Source organism: Mesoplodon mirus (genome assembly GCF_964341445.2).
Source record: "Mesoplodon mirus genome assembly, chromosome: 1".
NCBI classification, from domain to species: Eukaryota; Metazoa; Chordata; class Mammalia; order Artiodactyla; family Ziphiidae; genus Mesoplodon; species Mesoplodon mirus.
The window spans coordinates 67,492,554-67,516,064 of NC_138976.1; the positions used below are offsets into that span (position 1 = coordinate 67,492,554).

Genomic DNA, 23,511 nt, shown 5'->3' on the forward strand with positions numbered 1-23,511 from the left:
GAATAACAACTAGCCAAATGCATTTAATGTCATTTCTAGAATCCCTGAATTTAAACACAAGCAGTAACTTCAAGTCTGAGTGTCCAACATATCTAATCAGTATAACAATGTCAGTAATACAAACAAGGATGTCCTTTGGATTTACTGTTACTGAGTATTCACATTCAGATACAGATAAGCATTCTATGTGTAACTGGAGAACATAAATAACCTTATGTGCTTTTTATGTTGAAATTCTATTATTCAGTTGAAAGTGTCAATTTATATTGCAAATATGCAACACAGTGCCTGCAGGAGTAATCTAGCATCTGATAGTGCTAAAAGAAATCATCGTTTCTGTATTATAATGTCAAATCTTAAAGCTCGACTTTAAATCTCTAATAATAAAATGGTAATAACAATTAAAAATTTCAATTAGTGTATCCAAGGAGTTCTTTCCACGATGGCAATACTGAATATTGATTCTAACACTTAATTTAACATTTGCCCCAAGTTTAAATTGATGCACCTCTTGATAAAAGAGGGGAGCACTGGGGGCAAGTCACTATAATTCCTTGATTGAGTTTCTGAAGTATAAGCATTCAGATCACACTAGATTCTTGGGAAAGACTTCCCTTTCAACCAACATCAGTAGGAAGTAGATCTTCTGAAGAGATCTTTTCCTTCCTTACTCCCGTTGGGAAAATGAAAGCAGAAAGCAGTAGAATAGTGAGCCTGGGACATTGGCAAGGTTAGTCCATGTGCATTCGAATTAGTAAAAGGGATGGACAGCAGAGACATCTATGGAGGGCTAGTAAACAGTGTAACCACTTGGAACAAAGAGACCTGGGGCCATGGCCAGTAACTGGAGTGAAACACAATGGATTGAGAATCAGATACTCAGAGTACAGTCGAGTCTCTGCCACCTCTTGGTTTGGTGACTTTGACCAAGAAAGTCTGAGCATTCATTATGGAAGATTTAACTCCACACATGCATTTCAATTTGCAGAATAAGAACAATACATTTTAATGTGAATGTTTATACTTCAATGATAGTAAGAGTTTTTTTTCCACTAACATTTGATCAGAAGAATGTTAGAAACATTTTATTTCACTCTTCAAGTGGTTCCTATTACTGTCAAAATCATTTCCATATATGATAATGCCTCCTAAGAATTAAATAGCATTCCTTTGTTAGATAAACCATGTTATATAATGTTTCCTTCATTTGTAGTAGAAAAGATTTAATGAATAGAAATCTGAGAAAAACATATCCTCCAAAGCAACACCACTCATAAGGAATTTACATAATGGATGTCAATTTTCTATCTTCTATGAACTTGTAATACATTACGCAGTATAGCACCTGCGTATATACCAGTCATTCATGAGTTTTCTAAAGAGTTCATAAATGCTACTAATTTCTTCTTTGAGGGTAGAAATGAAATCTTCAGTTTCCTTATTTTGTTCATATAGAACAGCATCTACCTCGAAGGAAGCAAATTCAAGGGCGTAATAAATGTGTGTTGATGAGCAAGTTACCACAGCATCAAAATGATAAAACTCTTGCAAAGCACGTTAACTACTAAATATGATCACATGTGATGGCAATCAAATGTCTTGATTTAAGGACAGTAATAGTAACCAGTTTCATAAAGTGCTATTGGAATACTACAATGAACTATGGAATACTACAAGACCTTTAAAATGATGATAGAGAATATTTATAGTCATGGAGAGATATATATTACCTACTGATTAAAACAAAGAGATCAGTTGGATTATGGTTTGTTAATCACATTTGTACACAATAGCATATGTGTATATGTGTGTGTGTGTGTTTAACACTGTTAACTGAGTATAACTGAGAAGGCTTTCTAAAATAATATATGCAAAATACATTTTGCTTGCAAATGTGTCCCTCACCCATAGTCCCACAAGAAGCAAAAGAGACAAATTTTCTCTGCTTGTTTGTCATCACTGCATTAAAGAGCTGAAATTAGAGTAATTAATCTGAAATCACAATAGTTTGATGTGGGCTGAGTAACAGTAATGCTATTTCAGACAAATGTAGTCAAAATTGTCAAATTATACGTACACTAATTATACATAAAATAATTTTTTTCATGATATTGAATCACTATTTAACATTTTATGATCTTGAATTAAAATGCAATACCTATACTAATACAAAATGTTTTTGGTTGTACTTTTTTAGGTCTCAGGGTGGTGAACTTTTTCTTTGAATTCCTAACCTGTGAGCCTATGGTAAGGTTATAATTAATATACTAAATTTTATAGTTTTTCTCTATTACCCCTGCTTGATTAATAACAGCAAAGGGAATTTGCATAGGTAGCTTGATACTTTACCTTACTTTTATGGAAATTCTGAAGAAACTATGTGATATTTTCTATCTAATGTTTATGTTCTTGAGTAGATTCTAGTAATTTAGTCATTTGATATAGCCTTTGATAGGTTTCTAAGTGAATTTGAAGCATCGTTCAGGAAGGTAAAGATTTATACCATGGACAAAATTTCTTCGGATATGAATGACAATTTTATATATTAAAAATATTTATAGCGAGGTCTATTTGATGCCAATGAATAAGGCAATGAGTTATTGAAAGTAAAACTTATAAAATTATCACCTGTCAGGATTTATCAAAATTGGGTTCTTCTATTAAATCTTGCTGTTGGAGCTTTAGAGAGTTGAAAGTAAAAGTATGGAAATAGAGATGATAAGAAATCACCAGTAACTTCTAAGGTGATTTGGGGAGGTGTTATTTATTTGTTAATTTCTGTGGTTAATGCATTCAGTAACGTGTTAAAAATGTGAATATGGATTACATTTATAATTGATTACTACAGAATATAAGTGAACATAAGTCTGTGTTGTGAAACTGATTGGGTTATTTTAGTAAAAGGATTTTCAGTGTTTATCTGTTCCTTAATAGTAAACATGATAAAGATTTAGCTTGTAACTGATGTATAAAATACAGATAATATGGGCATTTGTATCATACATTTCATATCTGGGGGGAACAATATCTTTGGAAACACAGAGGCAATTGACTCAGTCTCCTCTTTATCTGGTAATTCAGCATTATTGAAATGTATCTTGAAGAAGTTGTTTTAAGAGACTGTAGGCAACCACCTCTGGGCACTCTAATGTGTTCCCTTTCGTGATATTTTTTAAAAACAATGTAAGATTATGAAAAACAAGTGTCACATAGAATCAAGGGAAAATCCCTCTACCCTTCCAGAAGGATTCTGCTGATAATGGAAGACATTTTATAAAATGTTATTTGGATATGCATAGAACAATAACTTTATCCTTGAGAAGTTATTTTTTAATTTGTAACTTATATTTTACAAATATATCTAAATGAACCTACAAATCATTTCATTTTATAAAATGGTACAAAATATTTTAAAAATTTATGTCATCTCCAGTCTTTTTAATATTCTAATATAAACATAACATACACAGAGAAAATTGCTCATAGCTTAAGTGCACAGTCTCAGTGAATTGTCACAAAATGAACACACTCATATAACCAGCACTCACATAAATTAAAAAAAAAAAAAGATAAAAATTAGAGTACATTGCAGCCCTCACCTTAATTGCTCTCTTCTAGTAACTATACCCATAGAACATAAGCACTATCTTGAATTCTAGGAAGAGAGATTACTTTGCCTACTTAATCACGTTTTACAAATGAAAACATATGATAGGTACTGCTTTGCTTCTTTTGCTGAAAGTTACATTTGTAAGATTATATGCTAGGGTAAATCACTTCTTCTTATTGCTGTGTAGTAGGCAACTGTGTGAATATACCAAATTATGGTCCTTTCTCCCATTTATAAGCATGTGGATAGCTTCTAGCGTTTGGCTGTTATGAGTAACAGTCATATGGATATCTGGAACATGTCTGTTAGGGAATATGTATATATATTTTGTTGGGCATATAGGCTATGCATATGTTCTGCTTTAGGAAAGAGTGACATTTTCCCGAAGTGGTTATTTCAGGTTTCAACAGCAGGATGTGAGAGTTCAGTTGCTCTGGATACTCAGTAACACTGGGATTTTTCATCCTTCTATTTTAGCCATTTTGTTGTGTATATAGGGATATTTTAATTTGAATGTCCTGAAGATTAGTGGTACTAAAAACTTATTTTTTTAACTATTTGTCGTATTATCTATTACCTATCTTTTTAAAATTATGTTATTTATCCTTTTTTATCATATACATATGGGTATTGAATCCTTTGCTGGATATATACACTGATATGCTAGGGTGCCTTAACCTGATTCATAAGAGCCTACAGTTGAAGTGTCAAGAATTTTGAGAGCTGCTTAGTAGTTTTAAAAGCACCATGGTAGAAGTATTTACACCACATATATTGGCAAACACTAAAAAAACAGGAGTTTTCTTCTGGAGTACTAGGTGTTAAACATTTACTAGCACACCACTGGGTATTTATATTGTATATGAAACCATTTGGTGGAATTTTTCATCTCCTGTTGATGTCTCTTGATGAATAGAAGTTCTTCATTTTAATTTATTCTAGTTTCTTAGGTTTATTTCTTGTGTGATTACTTTTTGTATGATTTTGTGTCCTATTTAAGAAATAGTTGCCTTAGCCATGGTGGTTAAGATATTTTCCTTTGGTTTCAATAAAAGCTTTATTGTTTGAACCTTCACATTTAATGATCTCTAGGTAATAAAGATACTGTTCTATAGTATTATCTTGTGTGCTTAAGATACTTAGCTGGATAGCTTTTCATTAGGATAGTAAATGCTCTGTGTATGTGTTAAATTTTTTGTTTTAAAATTTATATATAAATATGAAGACACTGATATTTATGATTAATAATTTAATGTAGCTATTTATAAGCAATTTGTAGTATTTCATAAAGTTAATATATGTATTTATGCATTGTCCACTATAAGTTTCACATGCCAAAATCAGGTGGCCATAATTTTGAAATAAATATCCAAAAACATAACAAAATTAATATTTGATTTTAACCTTATGTGTATTATAATTTATTTCCATTATATATCATGGAGTGAACCAAAAGTCTGCAAAATAAATATTCCACACAATCATTAAAAAACTCAGAATAAAATGGATGGCTAGTGGGAAGCAGCCGCCATAGTACAGGGAGATCAGCTCGGTGCTTTGTGACCACCTAGGGGGTGGGATAGGGAGGGTGGGAGGGAGACGCAAGAGGGAGGAGATATGGGGATATATGTATATGTATAGCTGATTCACTTTGTTATACAGCAGAAACTACCACACCATTGTAAAGCAATTATACTCCAATAAAGATGTTTAAAAAAATTACCTTAAAAAAAAAAAACCTCAATATTGGCTAACCTTTTGGCATTCAAATAAAATTATTATTAAAATATATTTAGTTGCTTCCAAAATATTGTCTAATAAATTGAATAAACATGTAAATACCATGATAAATACAGCCTGAAGGCTTGACTACAAAGTATTATTGTATGAACTTCATTAAGATTTTATTTGCCTTGTGATTAATATATAGAGAGATAGATATACATACATATAGATATAAGTATGAAATTTTTGACAACACAGCAGTGCACCACAGCAGTGCACCACGTACTAGTGTTTTGTGTCTGATAAGAATGATAGTATTAAAAACGGTATTATTTTATTTTATTTTTTTACAACTTTATTGGAGTATAATTGCTTCACAATGGTATGTTAGTTTCTGCTTTATAACAAAGTGAATCAGTTATACATATACATCTGTTCCCATATCCCTTCCCTCTTGCGTCTCCCTCCCTCCCACCCTCCCTATCCCACCCCTCCAGGCGGTCACAAAGCACCCAGCTGATCTCCCTGTGCTATGCGGCTGCTTCCCACTAGCTATCTACCTTACTGTTTGGTAGTGTATATATGTCCATGCCTCTCTCTCACTTTGTCACAGCTTACCCTTCCCCCTCCCCATATCCTCAATTCCATTCTCAAGTAGGTCTGTGTCTTTATTCCTGAAAAACAGTATTATTTCTCCCTTAAAATTCTGAGTCAATTATACAAATATGTGTGGGTTTACCACAGATTATATTGTCCTATTATGCATCTTTTGTGAATTGAATATGCGTTTCCCCTCCAAGTTATCATCTTGATTTAAATACATTCAATTTCCTCCATAATAGTTGAAATATTTGAGAGATGTAATGAAATATAATGGAATTAAATGATTATTTTCAAATGGAAAGTTCAATAGTTTCAATATGCACATGCCAAATTTAGACTGTTTCTTTTTTAATCTCTGGGTTTTTATTCCAAGCCAGTTCATTGACTTCAGAGTAACTCGTAACTCAATGGAAGTGCAAAAGCAAGCCATATAAAATGGTGTTTCTGTTGTATTTTTTAAAATTATTTTATTGAAGTATAGTTGATTTACAATGTTGTGTTAGTTTCTGCTGTACAGCAAAGTGATTTAGTTATACATATATGCATTCTTTTACATATTCTTTTCTATTATGGTTTATCACAAGGTATTGAATATAGCTCCCTGTGCTATACAGTAGGACCTTGTTTATCCACCCATTTGCAGCAACATTGGATGGACCTAGAGATTATCATACTAAGTGAACTAAGTCAGAAAGAGAAAGACAAATACCATATGATATTACTTATATGTGGAATCTAAAAAATGACACAAATAAACTTATCTATGAAACAGAAACAGAATCACGGACACAGAGAACAGACTTGTAGTTGCCGAGGGGGAGTGGGGGAAGGATGGATTGGGAGTTTGGTATTAGCAGATGCAAACTAAAATGATGCCTTTAACAATTAGTTATTATTTTTCAAATCTTTATAATAGTGAGAAATCTGAGAAAAATTGGGGGTTTATAGATTAATCCTTGAAATTAAAGAAAGATGATACTGATTTATTTTCATATGTTTGGAGAGCCTGGGATTTGTATCAGAGCTGTTATTATTTTGACATTGTTGCCTGTCTGAGGTAGCCAAAGATGATAAAATATAGAGTGTGTGCTAATTCAAAGCTAATTAGGTGATTTTCACTTTTACTAAATTACTAATCACTGTGGGATAATTAAAGCAGGAAGGACAAAGGTGAATGAAACACTGAAGAATGTCTTGAAGATTGGTCCAAAGATTTTACATGGCAGTAATGGGTCTGATCCTGTACTAGCAGTTTTAAATAGCTAAATTTGAGTTTATTTGTGAAATACAGCACAGGTTACACAAACCTTAATTCATGAAGGTGTCTGTCACTGAAGATAAATGATACTTAAAGGAAAAAAATCCATGAAGACACAGACAACATACAGAAGTAATTGATGGCAGGTAAATATACTTTATTTCATTTTCACAGAGATTACAGAGTTTAGGGACAAATAAACTTCAAAGATACGCAGTTAACATACTGAAGGAAGAAAAACAGTAGAAACTGAAGAATTATCAACATGTAGAATATTTTATTATGCATAATTTGAGCCCCAAACTAACCCTTTAAAAAGGCCTAAAAGAAAAAAAAAAGTAAAATACATTCAGAAAAATCCAAGTAACTAAAAAGTTTTGGTAATATAAATGAAGATAAATGAAGACTGAACTTTAGAATAAAATTATTGGACACACAAAATATTAGCTATATATTTTTAGTTCCTATTCAATGATGTATTTATTTCCCTGAACTGTTAAAGTACAATGTTATGTTTTTCTCCCCCTGAAAAGTAGAAATATTTTCTAGTTCCTGGCCTAATATCTGGCAATAGCATATGTTCTCTAAAATTTTGCTATCTAGAAAATCAATTCTATGTAAACTAGAGAAAAGTTTTTGTGTTTCTTTTGCTAAATAAAATATTTGTTTTCTGAAACACATCCTCTTTCCAAACTTTTCTTCCCTCCCTCCCTTCCTTTTTTCCTTCCTTTCTTTCTTTCTGCCAACATTTATGAAGAACTTACTCTGTACTAGGAAGATGGCTAACTAATGTTACAATGATGCAACAGACAAGGCATATATATATATATATATATATATCGATTTCACAGTAGAAATTAGATTAAATAAAGTAGAAAAAGGATTAAGTAAACAAAAAGTAAATCTCAATTTTGATAAATGTTATGAAGAAAAACATTCCCAAATATAAAACAGCTGGGACAGGAGTTGATATTTAATGCTTCAAAGGAAAAATAGAGTTCCCCATATGAAGGGATGAAGAGGGGAAGGAGTATAAAGAGATTTCTAGACTCTGAGGGAAAGGGGAAAGGGGAGCTGGAATGTTCAAAGAGGGTAAAGAATGTTAGTGTGCCTGGACCATAGTAAGTGAAAAGGAAGGAGTCATGAGATTAGGTTTAGCCTTGTAAGCCATGATAAGTATATTGGATTTTATTATAAATGCCATTGGAAGCCATTGAACATTTTTAAGCAAAAGTGTATAGTAATCTAAATCATATTTTAAGAAAAATGCTCTGTGGAGAACTAATTTTTAGGAGGAGATGTTTGCAGAGTTCAGAGAGAGAGAAATGTGATGGCTTGGACCAGGATGGGATCATAGTGTATTTTGGAGGCAGAACCACAAGGATTTACTTAATTTGAAGTAGATGGTGAGAGAAAAAGAGGCAAGCATGAATCCTAGATTTGAACAATTGTTTGTGTAGCAAAACCATTCACAACTGAGTTGGTCTAGATGGAGTTGGGAGGCAGGTTCTAGTAATAGAATCAATAACTCCATTTGGGATCAAGAATATGTTGTCTTACCTCTTTCTACTTCAGGTATGATTTACAATTGTTACTTCAAATGAAAACCATATTAGGAGTAGGGAATGAGGATTCAATACTGTACATTCTAAGGATTCATTAAAGCCCATGATCTGGCAAACCATCTTATTATAGCTAATTGTCCTGGGCTGATGGTTATAGAAATATGTGTGAATTGATGCTGTAAAGGCATATGGTAACTATTGGCACCCAAGCATTCTGTGGAATGAGGCTGAGATTAAATATACATTTAATACAACAGACTTCAACAGTCTTTGGGATTATAAAATGAGTTCATAGTAAGACCTGGACAGTATAAGGAAGGAAAAGATCAGCAATGACTGAGTATTCTTTAAAGAAATAACTGGAAAGAATAGGAAGAGCTTATTCCAATGAGCAAAGAATTTCCAACTTTAACATGAACTCTCACAGGAGAACAGAAGTAGAAATAGGAGGATAAATTTACTGGAATAAGTAGAAATTGAAAGATCTCTATAAACTTCTGTCATCATCATCTTCTCTAGAAAATTGCATCTCTCAACTTGAAGGAATCTAAGAGAGGAGAAATGAAAACAGTATTTTTTCTCATTTTGTTAACTTTCAGATAGGTTTCTATATATTCATATCTGCCTTTTTGACAAGGGTGAAAACATTGGAAACTGAAACTTTCCTGTCATTCTTTGTCTCTGGAGGTGGGACAGCTGATTGTCATGCTTTGTTTGCAGCACGAAATACCTTATTTCACATATTGAATAGCTAACTATATCATAATGGGTATCCATCCACAAACCCACAATCTGACCTGTATTCTGACACATTTTACCTGAAAATTTGACCTTAGGAATTTTTTGCATTTAGTTCAAACCACCCCACTATATATATCTGTATATTGAATATATATATATATATATATATTCAATGTATCAATTATATATATTGAATTTTCAATCTCAGATTCAAATAAATGGGCTAAATATGTTATTTAATATCTGTTGTTTTTGTTATAGTCACATATTCTATGAGTTTATTTCAATATATAATTATTACAGAAATGCAAATATATTTTCTATAAAAACACAAGAACATGCATTTATTTCAACTATTGCATCTTATTCCAACCTGGTAGATGACAAGGAGAGATAATGTCATTATGAATACCTTGTTATTTTGAAATAAATTTAAAAGTAAAAGGTTTTTCAAACCAAATTGATGTCTCTATTATACGCTTAAGTCAAGTCAGATTATTTTAGCCCATAAGGAAATTATCAGAAATTATAATGGTATCACTAAAGACTTGGCATAGAAGTTCTGCTGGTTTCCTAGCACTCTTGCCACATGTACTGGGATGGACAATAATCTGTATTGTTGTAAAAGGAAATGGAACAATGTGGAGGGTGGAGAAAGGCTGAGGGGGTTGAGGAAAATTTGTTATTACTCCAAAATACATAGAAACTTTTAACAGATCCAATAGTTATTATTCTGATGATACTTCCATTGTGCTGGATATGTATAGGAGGTAATGGGGAGGGAGGGAGAGAGTGGGAGAGAGAGAGAGAGAGACAGAGAAGACACAGATTACAGATACTCTATTTTGAAGCAGTGTAATTGGGATCCACCTTCCCACTACCCTTGCCTCTACCTTAAAAACACCATTTGAAAATACCTGTGAATCTATAGACAAATTGTAAACTCTGAACATCTATAATTTGGGAGCAAGGGTGTTTTTATTTTCCAAGTGTGGATTTTTAAAATAAGATTCTTGCCCCAGCTATAAAATCTCTAAAGTGAACTCAGTTAAGGTAGACTCTCTCCTGGAAAGTTGTGAGGTTTGTCTCTAACCTCAACAGGTTCTAACAGGTCTCATAGTAAAATTGGTTTCCCATGTTCATAGGATCTGTCCATCCACTAGGATATAAATCTGTTATAGAGATGGGATTACCATGGCATCATTGTTGTACAGTGAGTCTGTTCATCCACTAGGATATAAATCTGTTATAGAGATGGGTTTACCATGGCATCATTATTGTACAGTGAGTCTGTTCGCAATAGCAGAGTAAACATGTTTATCATTATACATATTGATTATTTTGGCACTGCAAAGAGGCACTTTTCAAAATTGGAAATAATTATAACATATACACATATTTATTTATTATATTTAAATACACTTTTATCTATTAAGCCAATCATTAAAGTAAGATTTTTTTACTTCAAATTATTCATAAAATTTAATTTTATTCATGAACTTTCACAGTTCCCTAAAAGTATCATTAGTGAGTAAGTCAATTGTTCTTCTAATGTAAATTTCAAGCATGACAGATAAAATGTTACATAAAAGGCTTACCGTGCAAAATTGTTTTGAATACTATTGCTAGAGCATTTGCCCATGCATGAAATAGAGAGATATAACTACAAAATTTTCAGGTCAAACCACAGTATCAGGAAAAGGTTGAATATAAATTAAGGATGAAATCCAATATATTTGGGAGGGACTTCATTTTCTTCTTGAGAAATCAAAGAAAGTCACACTTATTAAACTTGGTATGAAATTTCTCAAGTAAAACCTAAAAAACCTGACTCTATTAAGAACACATATAACAAAAGCACTGGCTCGTTCAGTGTTTCATTTTAAACTTTTGGAAGTGATTTTAGTTAAGAGTATATACACAAAGGATTAGAAGACATTATGCCTACTCTAAAGGACACGTGGAGAAAGAATTTCACCAGGGATCAAGTATGTGAGAATATTCATTCCTTAATGTGTTCCACACAGACTTGCTGAAAGTAAACACATGCATAACGAGTGCCAGTCACTGGCCTACAGACTGAATAAGAGCTCATTTTGGAACTCCCTGAGGAGTGAAGGGGAAGGACATGTGGGTGTATACATATAAGTTAACCCAACAATAGTAAGAAGTATTGAGCACGCAAAATGTGCCAGGTGATGTGCTAAATTCCTTACAATGATTATCTCTTTTAATCCTCATAATACCTCTGTGAGAGAGGGACTTTCGCTTCCAGTAAAACTGAGATTAAGAGAAAGTGTGAAATTTGCTCGAGGCTGCACAACCGGAAAGAACTATAACAGAGATGATAGATCCTATTAGAAGGACATGAAGAAAACGTTATAGGAGAGGCTAGGATAATAATAAATGCCTACTGGAGTCTATGAAGGTGTCCTCCCTTATGGGTGTAAAATTTTAGCAGGTGTAAGATTGTAGAAAGAATATGAGATTTGCAAGGTAGTGAAGGCAGATAAGGGGAATGTTTCCATCTAATAAGATTTTCTGGGAGCATTGCCTTCTGGCCTTCATTTTATCATTTATAATATGTGATAGTGATACAACATGATTTCTAAGGTGTATTTTTTTTAGTACTGGGATTTTATGATGTTATGTCTATTTACTCTACATAAAAAATAAAGGAAGCTGCTTCTGAGTAAATGCTGAAGCATCTGAGACTTTTGCCAATATACCACTGATTCTTTTATCCTGAGGGTTAGAAAAATTCCTAAATGATTATTTAGTGCATCACAAATAATGATGATGATGATAATAATAACAACAACAATGTCAGGAAAAGACCATTGGATTTGGCCAGGAGAAAATCATTGAAATCTTAGCAAATCATTGACCATATTGAGGTCTTTTCTTAAATGACTGTTCTGACAAACTGGCATATTGACTCTGTGAATACATGTGATTATGTGCTTAGTTTGTAGTTGTGTAAGAAATATGGTTTACATGAGTATTCTGTTTCTTGGCTAATAAAAGTAATACGGATATAAAAATTCCCTTGAGTACTATTTATCAAGCCAAAAGAATTTAAAGAAAATATCATCTATGTGTTTTTGTATCAAGTAGAAGTATTAGAAACAATGAAAACAACATGCATTCATTTTAAGAGCCTTGGGTGTTCCTATTTTTATGTTACTTGAGACAGTATAATTATGCCAGAAAAAAAACCCAAAAACCTGTTTAGCTATATATAAAATATCCCCTATTTTGAAAGAAATTAGATATGAAAGAGTTCAGTTGAGAAATTACATACGAAACAAAATCATCTGATAATAAAGTAGGAACATAACTGTAAGAGGAAAGTGGTGATGGCATGTCCAGTTTTAGAATGACATAAGTTCAGCTATTTGATGCTGACAGACTGCATTTCCAATCAAAAAGCACATCTCTAATGATGACCAGTGCATTTTGGTAGACACACCACCAGAATAATGAAACGCATTCAGAGACTTACATGGCCTGCCTATGAACTTTCTTTTTAATTCAGTAATGGTCTAGTTAATATAATCATTATTACTAGCTAAAACTACATTGTAAAGAAAAAATAATTCTATTCTTAAAGTCTGTGTTACTACTCTCTGCTTACCAAAAGAAAATCAAGATTAACTTATGTTTACTTAGAGTAGGAAACTGGAAAATTAAAGGTAATAATTTTTGTTCCAGCCAGCCTTAGTACATTTATCTGAAATAAAAATCAAGACCCCGAATAGCCAAAGCAATCATGAGAAAGAAAAACGGAGCTGAAGGAATCAGACTCCCTGACTTCACACTATACTACAAAGATACAGTAATCAAGGCAGTTTGGTCCTGGCACAAAAACAGAAATATAGATCAATGGAACAGGATAGAAAGCCCAGAGATAAACCCACGCACATATGGTCACCTTATTTTTGATAAAGGATGCAAGACTATACAATGGAGAAAAGACAACCTCTTCAATAAATGATGCTGGAAAAACTGGACAGCTACATGTAAAAGAATGAAATTAGAACACTCCCTAACACCATACACAAAAATAAACTCAAAATGGATTAAAGACCTAAATATAAGGCCAGACACTATAAAACTCTTAGAGGAAAACATAGGCAGAATACTATGACATAAATCACAGCAAGATCCTTTTTGACCCATCTCCTAGAGAAATGGAAATAAAAATAAACAAATGGGACCTAATGAAACTTAAAAGCTTTTGCACAGCAAAGGAGACCATAAACAAGACGAAAAGACTACTCTCAGAATGGGAGAAAATATTTGCAAATGAAGCAACTGACAAAGGATTAATCTCCACAATTTACAAGCAGTTCATGCAGCTCAATATCAAAAAAACAAACAACCGTATCCAAAAATGGGCAGAAGACCTAAATAGACATTTCTCCAAAGAAGATATACAGACTGCCAACAAACACATGAAAGGATGCTCAACATCATTAATCATTAGGGAAATGAAAATCAAAACTACAATGAGGTATCACCTCACACCAGTCAGAATGGCCATCATCAAAAAATCTACAAACAGTAAATGCTGGAGAGGATGTAGAGAAAAGGGAACCCTCACACATTGTTGGTGGGAATGTAAATTGATATAGCCACTATGGAGAACAGTATGGAGGTTCCTTAAAAAACTAAAAATAGAACTACCATACGACCCAGCCATCCCACTACTCGGCGTATATTCTGAGAAAACCGTAATTCAAAAAGAGTCATGTACCACAATGTTCATTGCAGCACTATTTACAATAGCCAGGATATGGAAGCAACCTAAGTGTCCATCAACAGATGAATGGATTAAGAAGATGTGGCACATATATACAATGGAATATTACTCAGCCATAAAAAGAAACAAAATTGAGTTATTTGTAGTGAGGTTGATGGACCTAGAGTCTGTCATACAGAGTGAAGTAAGTCAGAAAGAGAAAAACAAATCCTGTATGCTAACACATATATATGGAATCTAAAAAAAAAAAAAAAAAAAGGTTCCGAAGAACCTAGGCTCAGGATAGGAATAAAGACGCCACAGATGTAGAGAATGGACTTTAGGACATGGGGAGGGGGAAGGGTAAGCTGGGACGAAGTGAGAGAGTGGCAGGTACTTATATATACTACCAAATGTAACACAGATAGCTAGTGGGAAGCAGCTGCATAGCACAGGGACATCAGCTCGGTGCTTTGTGACCACCTAGAGGGATGGGATGGGGAGGGTGGGAGGGAGACGCAAGAGGGAGGAGATATGGTGATATATGTATATGTATAGCTGATTCACTTTGTTATACAGCAGAAACTAACACACCATTGTAAATCAATTATACTCCAATAAAGATGTTTAAAAAATCATTTAAAAATACTGCTTAGGAAAGTGCTTTTCACTCATTCATTCAAAATTCCGTAAACTTCTAAGAAAAAATAAGTACATAACTAAATACCCAGACGATATTCTAATATAATATTTGAAAGTTATCTTTACGGACGTGAACTCAATGTATATATGTGTTTTCATCCACTTTATTGAACCTGTGGTTTGAAATGAGCTGCTTTTGCATCAAATGTATGTTATATTAATTTTACTCTAATGAGCGATTTTATGTTTCATCTATAAAAACAAAAAGAATGAGAAATATTCAGGCAGGCAGACCTTATAGAAATTCAAACAATATTAAAATATTTCATCGTATGATTGCTTTGTCATTTTATATGCTCAAATTTTCAGAGGACAAAATTGTCTTCTTAACCACAGACTTCTTCCTTTATAATTTCTGCACCACACTAAGATATTTTTTTCTCCCAAAATTAAAATTTAAAACAAAAAGATGAAAAGGAATACATTTATTCGTGTTTAGTGAGAAGGAATACAAAGAATTCAGAATACAGGTCAAAAATCACAAAAAGCAGAGTCAGCCTTCAGGCTTCTGGTGAGTATTTTAGTGGACAAAATCCTCTCTGCATCATGTCTGTTGAGGCTAAGTTGCTAAGTGAAATTAAGTTCATTTCCCACTTTTAGCCTTTCTTATGTCAAATGTAGAAGGCCACCTGCTATCTATGATTTAGATTTTCTCAGAAAAGAAGTGTTAGAATATAATACAAGACTGTTAAGCCCATTGTGTAAGCATAATGGTTTAGATCAGTTGTATGCAAATTTAGTGTGCACAGCATTCCCAGAGCAAGCTTGTTAAACCACCGAATTTTCAGGCACCCCTGCCATCCAGGGTGTTAGATTCAGCAAATCTAGAGTAAAGCCTGGGAAGTGGCGTTTAATCAAGCATCCCAAAGTTGATTCTGATGCAGGTTATTTTTAGATCACTTTTGCGGAGGTTATTTTTGAGAGGAATGAATATTATATTTTTATATGAAAAGCAAAGTGGGGAGAAAACACGGAATATAAAAAAAATTACTAAGGGGAGAAAAGTGGACTCTAGTAAAGTACATAGTTAAAATAAATCACTTACTATTTTATTTAATTTTCACAAAATCTCTGAGAGGTATTATCATAGAATAAAAATCAGAGATTCTAAGATAGTAAGTAAGGAGTTTTTCCATATATTACCAACAGGATAGACTGCAAAACTCGTGCTGTTTACACTATACCAAACAAAGTTGAGGGGATAAGTGACAGGGAAGAAAGAAATCATTTAAGCAGCCCTTCAAAGAGAGGCTAATAGTTTTTTGTTTTTGTATTAATTACCTCCCCTCTGTAAAAACCAAGCACCAGTTATATGTTAAAGACTAAGAAAGAAAGGAAAAAAAAACAAAAACAAAAAAACCCAACTACCCTAATAACCTAGTGTGTGAATGCAAACACACACATATACATATAGACAAACACACCACAAATCTTGCTCTTCATGTGGTAACTAATGGCTACAGATTTGTTTACAATCATCATTGTGTTATTAATGCTCCCAGAAGGTTTTCCTAAATCTAACATTATGTACTTTCTCCTTAACACTTTGTGTACACGTAATGCCAATAAATCCAGCTTCTTAGAATTGTACTCACCTTGATCTTCAGAACATTTGATAGAAAATACACTTCTATTCTGGCTAAATTTTTTATTTACGTTGACACGGTGAGTAAACATTAAACCCCTTAGCCATTATCATAAGTAAATTTTGGTTTATGGAAATTCAGTTTAAAATCATCTGTCCTTGAACTATGAAACTTTAAAAATTATTTCCCATTACCTCAATTTAGAAGTGGGCAAACTGAGGCTTAGAGTGACTGACTTCTATTTCTACTTTTTTTTTAACTTCTAAAGTTCTTCCTACAAAGTTATTTATTAGCACTGTTATATAATGCTTTCTCCAAGGAATGAGAAAAATACACACACACACACACACACACACACACACATACATACACAGGCTTTTATTTTTAGTATCCATGGCAGAATTTTATCTTGGGTAGTATACTTGCCTCCTGGAATCCCTTTTTTCCTTCGCTTTCCTCCTGGACTCTTATCTGCTAGTAGGTGCAAACATGATGTTACCTGATGAAAGGGACTCATGTGAGAGGTGTCTCCAGAACATTTATCTTTTAGTTGTGAAATTAAAAAAAAAAATCTTCAGCTCTCATTAAAAAAAGGTTTTAATCGTGAAACAAAGAAAAGTGAGTTGATATTATGGCCCTAGGATTAAGTAATAAGAATATATACTGATGGATGAAAACTAGCAGTCTAACTCAACATATTTATAATACAAAGTGTTATATAGTTTTCACTAATTGCCATGCCAAATCCTAAATCAGAATTTCTGAACTCTGCTTATTTATTTAATTCTATACCTAATCTTAATCTTTTTTTAGGTTAAGCAGTAACTCATATGCCTTTTAGCCCATTTTCTTCTAAATCCTCCTAGTCAGCATACTTTTGGAAGCCTGAGGCTAACACAGGTCATGTAAAATATGTTAGATGAGTGGTGATGACATAATCCTGCATAACCAAAGTGGACAGTACGTAGAGAAAATGGAGTTCAACTTCTGATGGGCATTTTCAACTAATATTTATGAAAAACTCATTCAGTGATGTGTACTTACAAAATGTATCAACTAAATCTTTTAGTCTGAATGCATATGGGCTATCACCTGTTCACACCTTTGAGTAGATTGTTCCTATCTGTCTAGCTCACACATAATTCTGATTAAATAAATTATCCATATGTGAATCCCCTCAGTTTAAATTTTAATACTTACTCTGTTATTTCTACACTATGTCTAGCCTTCTTCCTGCTCCCAACGTGTCAGAAACAAGTTATTTAGTTGCTAAGACTTTTCAGTTTGTCTAAAGGCAAACTTATCAACCTCTATAAAATGTGTGTTATCTTGCTACATGTTTGATATACCATGGATATCTAAGAGAATCAAGATTAGATTTTTGTTGATTTGTCTTGTTGATAATGAGGTGGTAGGAAAAGCGGTTAAATGCATTGAAAAAAGAGCTTTAAAGGATATTTAAGCTTACTAAAGCCTTTCAACAGAACATATTTAATTCTGGTAGTAATAAAATGGATGGGATTTCATTGTAAAGCTGAGCAGAATTCAGCTTTTAATATGTCAGCTTTACATGACAGATTATTAATAAACTGCCACTGTTATCTCTTGATACCAATCTTTGGTGACTGCCTTTTTTTGAACTTGAAACTCAAATGTGTTTTTAAAAGTAATCTTTATCTTGTGAACCAGTTTCTTCCTTTAAATGCATTTTTTCTCCGCTCTGTAGCAATTATTGTGTCATTTAATTAATGGTTTCAATTTCATTATACTAACATATTCCAAAAATTACTAGGGCATTATGTGACTTTAGATAGATTAAGCTTTTTTTTTTTAATGAAGATGAAGGCAAGGCAGAGTAAGAATTATAAAAGAAGATTTACTTTAAACTTGGTTCCTAACAAAATGAGAAAGTTGGTAAAATCAATTTCCTCAACTGACTTTCCACAGTGTTCTTACCTTTTCTCCCTTTTGTTTGCTTATCTCTGTTGTAGATAACCAGTTTCTACTACCCACACCGTCATTAATTCAACAGAACACATTGAGCATCTGTATGAAATAGGCATTGTGCTAGTGTTGGAAAACTAGTAGGCAATGGACAGAGCCTGCAGGAAATGTACAGTTTCTGAGAGCTTTACAGAAGGGATTAAGGTCATCCCCCAGATACAAGGGGGTCATCTCCTAAGAAGTTCTCTATGCTATATATCTCCTTGTTACTCCATCAAAACTTTAGTTTCCCATCACAGGAAAGTTAAGAGCTGCTTCACTATAAGTTGTTATTAGTGTGTAAGGAACATAGCATCTGATGATGGTAAAGAAAGTGTGCATAATGTCTTAGGGCAAAGCAAGTAGAAACATCTATAGATCAATAGATGTATGATTCAATAAGTTTTATGTAAGTAGCATGTATTATCCTCACTGTCATAATTGGATGACTAATATCAAAACTGTCAGGGGCTTCCCTGGTGGCGCAATGGTTGAGAGTCCACCTGCCGATGCAGGATACATGGGTTCGTGCCCCGGTCCAGGAAGATCCCACATGCCGCTGAGCAGCTGGGCCCGTGAGCCATGGCCGCTGAGTCTGCGCATCCGGAGCCTGTGCTCCGCAACGGGAGAGGCCACAACAGTGAGAGGCCCGCGTACTGCAAAAAAAAAAAAAAAAAAAAAAAAAAAAACTATCAGGCAAAGCTGAAAATAAGGATTCATACTCTCAGTCAGGTATTCATCAGTATTTCCCAAGCACTTGCTTGTCACACACTCTACACTGCTGGATGACTTTATACAAGAGTATAAAAGAGAGTTATTTTTGAAATAAAACTAAAATATATAAACTATGAGTTAGCAAAGTATTTGTGAAACTTAGGAATCCTGACTTTGCCTTATGTTTGACCTCACACAAGTCAATATTTTCTCAGATCTTCCTTTTGTTCAAATATAAAAGAAGGAGGATGTGCACTGTGAATTTTGAATCCCTTCAAGCTTTACATTTAATCTTATTATATCAGTTGGGATTCTTTAGGCTACAAGTAATAGAAAACAAACTTGCTTAAACTCTAAAAAGTTTATCATTGTACTCTACAAGAAGTTGAGCAGTTGTATAGTTCCATGAATGATTAATTTAGTGACTCACATCATCAAGGGCCTAGGTTCTTTCCATCTTTGTACTCTGTCTCCAGTCGTAGGCTTGTCCTTGCCCAGCTCCCCTCAGTATTGAAAGATGTCTACCATAATCTCAGGTTTCCCACCCAGACCCAAGATACCCAGTAGAAGAAGAGGGACTTCACCTTCTTTGTTCGTCTTTTAAGATTAAGGAAGCTATTTTGATAAGTCCCACCTGACTGCCTACTGCCAGCAAATATCCCTTCACATCTCATTGATCAAACATGTCATATGCCCCAGCCTAAAAGAACCAATTCCTATTGGCTTAAACCAATTATGTTTATGCTCTACATCTGAAAATGTGTCCTGCTTTTACAGAAGCTCAGGGCTGTGCAGAGAAGGAAAGAACTTAAAAAAATTCAAGTTCCCTTAAGAAGGAAAGGAAGGATGGTTCTTGGCCAGGCATCCAGTGGTATCTGTTATACTTATGCTTTGTTGATATACTGCATTCTTCCTGGATGAATATTTTTATTTTCCCTGAGGACAAAATAGGTAAACTATGGGTCTGCTTCAGAGTGAAAAGTCTCCAGGGGTACAGCAATCAAATTAAGTAGGTGACTGCCTACTGAGTAAGCAGTTATTATTGTTTATGTTTACATCCTTTCTCAAGATTCCTTAGTGACTCCTCGTTTTCAGTAGAATAATTTTAACATATACAGAATAAAAATTTGGTTTTTCACTAAATTACACAACTCTGTTCCCATCTACAATGCATGCATATGCCATTTGCTTTCAAGTGTTTGCTTTCGCCTATGCTGTTCTCTCAAAAACACAATTACACCCCCAGGAGCAACCCTCCCCCCATCTATCTTCCTTATAAGCCTCACTTATACCTGACTGGCTCATGCATATTTGACTGAAATGGAGCTACTCTTGCTTCATTCTTTCAAGTTTCACAACTTTCTCTGTGAAGTTGTTGATGAGTCCTTAGGTAACCCATTGCTCTTTCATTTTCCCATTGAGCTTTGACCATATTTCTATTAGATTGATTACTTTATGGTTTTACATTTACTTGGTGATCTCTGTACTGGACTTTACACTTTCTGGGGGTAAAGTTGGTGTCCTTACTGTTCTTGTATTTGACTCTGTAATAACGGGCATAAGTTTTTTGTGTGTTTGCTAGACTGTGTGTCTGGGAAACAGATGGTGTTAGAGTCAGTGTACATAAACCAAGCAAGTAGTTGGACATAATCTGTCCCCCCCCCCATGACAAGGAAATAAGATACCCTACAGAAGTAGTTCTCAACGTTTTCCACAAATGGCAAACTGTTTCCCTACCCAAAAACTTGACCTACAAGGGACAATCTACAGAATATAATTAATAATGACCCACCACAAATGCAAACTTTCTTTAAATATGGTGTTTAATCTTCTAAAACTTTGATAATTTTATATTCTCTAGTGTTTAGTTTTTAAACCCCTGATAAACTTGTATTCTGTCATAAAATACCCAGATTTTGTTTAACATAAAATAATGTTTATGCATCATTATGTAAAATCAATTTCCAGAAAGAATCACCATGTTTATTCTGATTTCCTAGGCAAACCAGTATATACTCTCTAAGGGGCTGAATTTTATAATCAAGAAGCATAGATTTAAGAGAATGGGAAAAACTCCATGAGATAAAATATTTTATCCATGACATCATTGTTAATTGCTGTATTCTTGAGTAACTAATTTAACCTCACTGTACATTAAACAAACAAATCCTTATGGTTGTGTTACTATAATTTACCTCCATATGTATCACTGTGTTTGTAAAGGTAACATGTGCAAATTATTTTTATCTCTTTGAATTCAGGGGTTCATATAAATAACTAACAGTCTCTAAATACAAAAGTAGTGTGATTTGTGTTGTCCATTCATAAATGTAACTATTAGTAGATTATGATTATTTCAGACAACTACTGGACAAGAAAAAATATCCCAAGATAAAATCGCTGGGGAAGAAAAAAATCTATATAGAAAAAAATCCCTAGCAGCCTGGCATTTGAGTTGTCACAGATGAGGATGCCACCAATAAATGATTCATTCTGTATCTATCACAGCATATTTATAAATCCACCTGACATTTCTGGCCTATCAGAGGGCTGAAAAATGAAATTACAGACTTCCTACTATAGATGACACCATCTACAAAGGGGTTTAGGGAGGGTTATTTGGTCATTTTCATTTATCTCATTTCTCTTCATTCTGTCCTTGCCAGTTCTCACACATAGGGTTTTCAAAATCCCAGGAAGCAGGGCCAAAGTTTAATCTCCTGTTTTCTTTTCAGCAAGGACATTTGATTGTTGTCATAATTGCACAAAAAGGTGAATAATATGTACAATTCTGAGACTATGTTATGGTAGAAAAAATATACAAAGTGATTTTAAGAAATAAAGAGACCTATAGTTTGCTATAAAAAGTGATTAAAAAAAAGAGACCTATAGTTTGCTCTTCACATCTGTGGATATTTGAAACATTTTCTTTTTATTTCTTATATCCAAAAGTATTTGCATATTCTTCTAAAGATAGCTTGGCAATATGGAGAACAAGTTTAAAAAATACAAGAAAAAAGAGAACAACAAAAAAATAATAGTATTATTATTAAATCCATCATCCTAGTTTGCAGATTGTGAAGTATCAAGATAAACAGAATTTCATGTTTTTGTATCCAGTCGTACTGATTCACATGCAGATTTAAATGTATTTAAAACATGCATTTCTTCCTAATTTAAATTTAATAAACATTTTTACACTTAAGAAACGTTATCCATTTCTACATAGTCTTCAAAATTGTAAATTTAAAAGACTGAAAGGAATTCCCTGGTGGTCCAGTGGTTAGGACTTGGTGCTTTCACTGCTGGGGCCCAGGTTCAATCCCTGGTCAGGAAATTAAGATCCCACAAGCCGCATGGCCAAAATAAATAAATAAATAAACATTTAGGGCCTTCCCTTGTGGCACAGTTGTTGAGAATCCACCTACCAGTGCAGGGGACATGGGTTTGAGCCCTGGTCCGGGAAGATGCCACGTGCTGCGGAGCAACTAAGCCCATGTACCACAACTACTGAGCCTGCACTCTAGAGCCCACAAGCCACAACTACTGAGCCTGTGAGCCACAACTACTGAGCCCACGTGCCACAACTACTGAAGCCCGCCTGCCTAGAGCCCATGCTCCGCAACAAGAGAAGCCACCGCAATGAGAAGCCCACACGCAGCAACGAAGACCCAACGCAGCCAAAAATAAATAAATTTATTAAAAAAAAAAACACTGCATATCATTTCAGTTCAGGATTGCTATCAGAACTGATCAAGGCCGAGTTTAGTGGATTTAAAAATGTATCTTTAGAATGGCAAAGAGTGACGGAAATTAACAAAATATCTTATTTTACAGTTATCAATTTAGACAAATCTTTCCAGCTTATTAATTCATTTACTAATATTACTAATACATTATGTTAAATGTTTGACTGTTATCTTTCTCATTAAAATTTTTAATGAGATTGAGATAGTTAACAGAAAACAGGAAAAACAAGAACTAGGCAATTTGAAAAGATATCATTCAGTTAAATTTTTATTAAGTAAGTACTACTTGTTCGATTTTTTTATTGAGATATAATTGGCGTAATACTTTCAGGTGTACAACATAACACCTTGATATTTGTATATAGTATTAAATGATCACCACAATAAGCCTAGTTAACATCCATCAACAAACACATTTACAAAAGATGTGTGTGTGATGAAAACTTTTAGATGTATTCTCTTAGCATCTTTCAAATATGCAATACGGTATTATCAGTATCAACTATATTAACCATGCTGTACATTACATAC

At 33.6% G+C, this 23,511-nt stretch overlaps 1 protein-coding gene across 3 annotated transcripts in view; it reads left to right on the forward strand.

The window, feature by feature from the left end:
- Positions 1–23,511, forward strand: part of PTPRD (protein tyrosine phosphatase receptor type D) — a 2,145,247-nt gene that overhangs the window by 954,212 nt on the left and 1,167,524 nt on the right. For all 3 annotated transcript variants that reach the window (XM_082611189.1, XM_082611192.1, XM_082611191.1), the window contains one exon: positions 2,198–2,247. The gene's annotated coding sequence lies outside the window, so the exon portion shown is untranslated. The remainder of the gene's footprint in view (positions 1–2,197; positions 2,248–23,511) is intronic.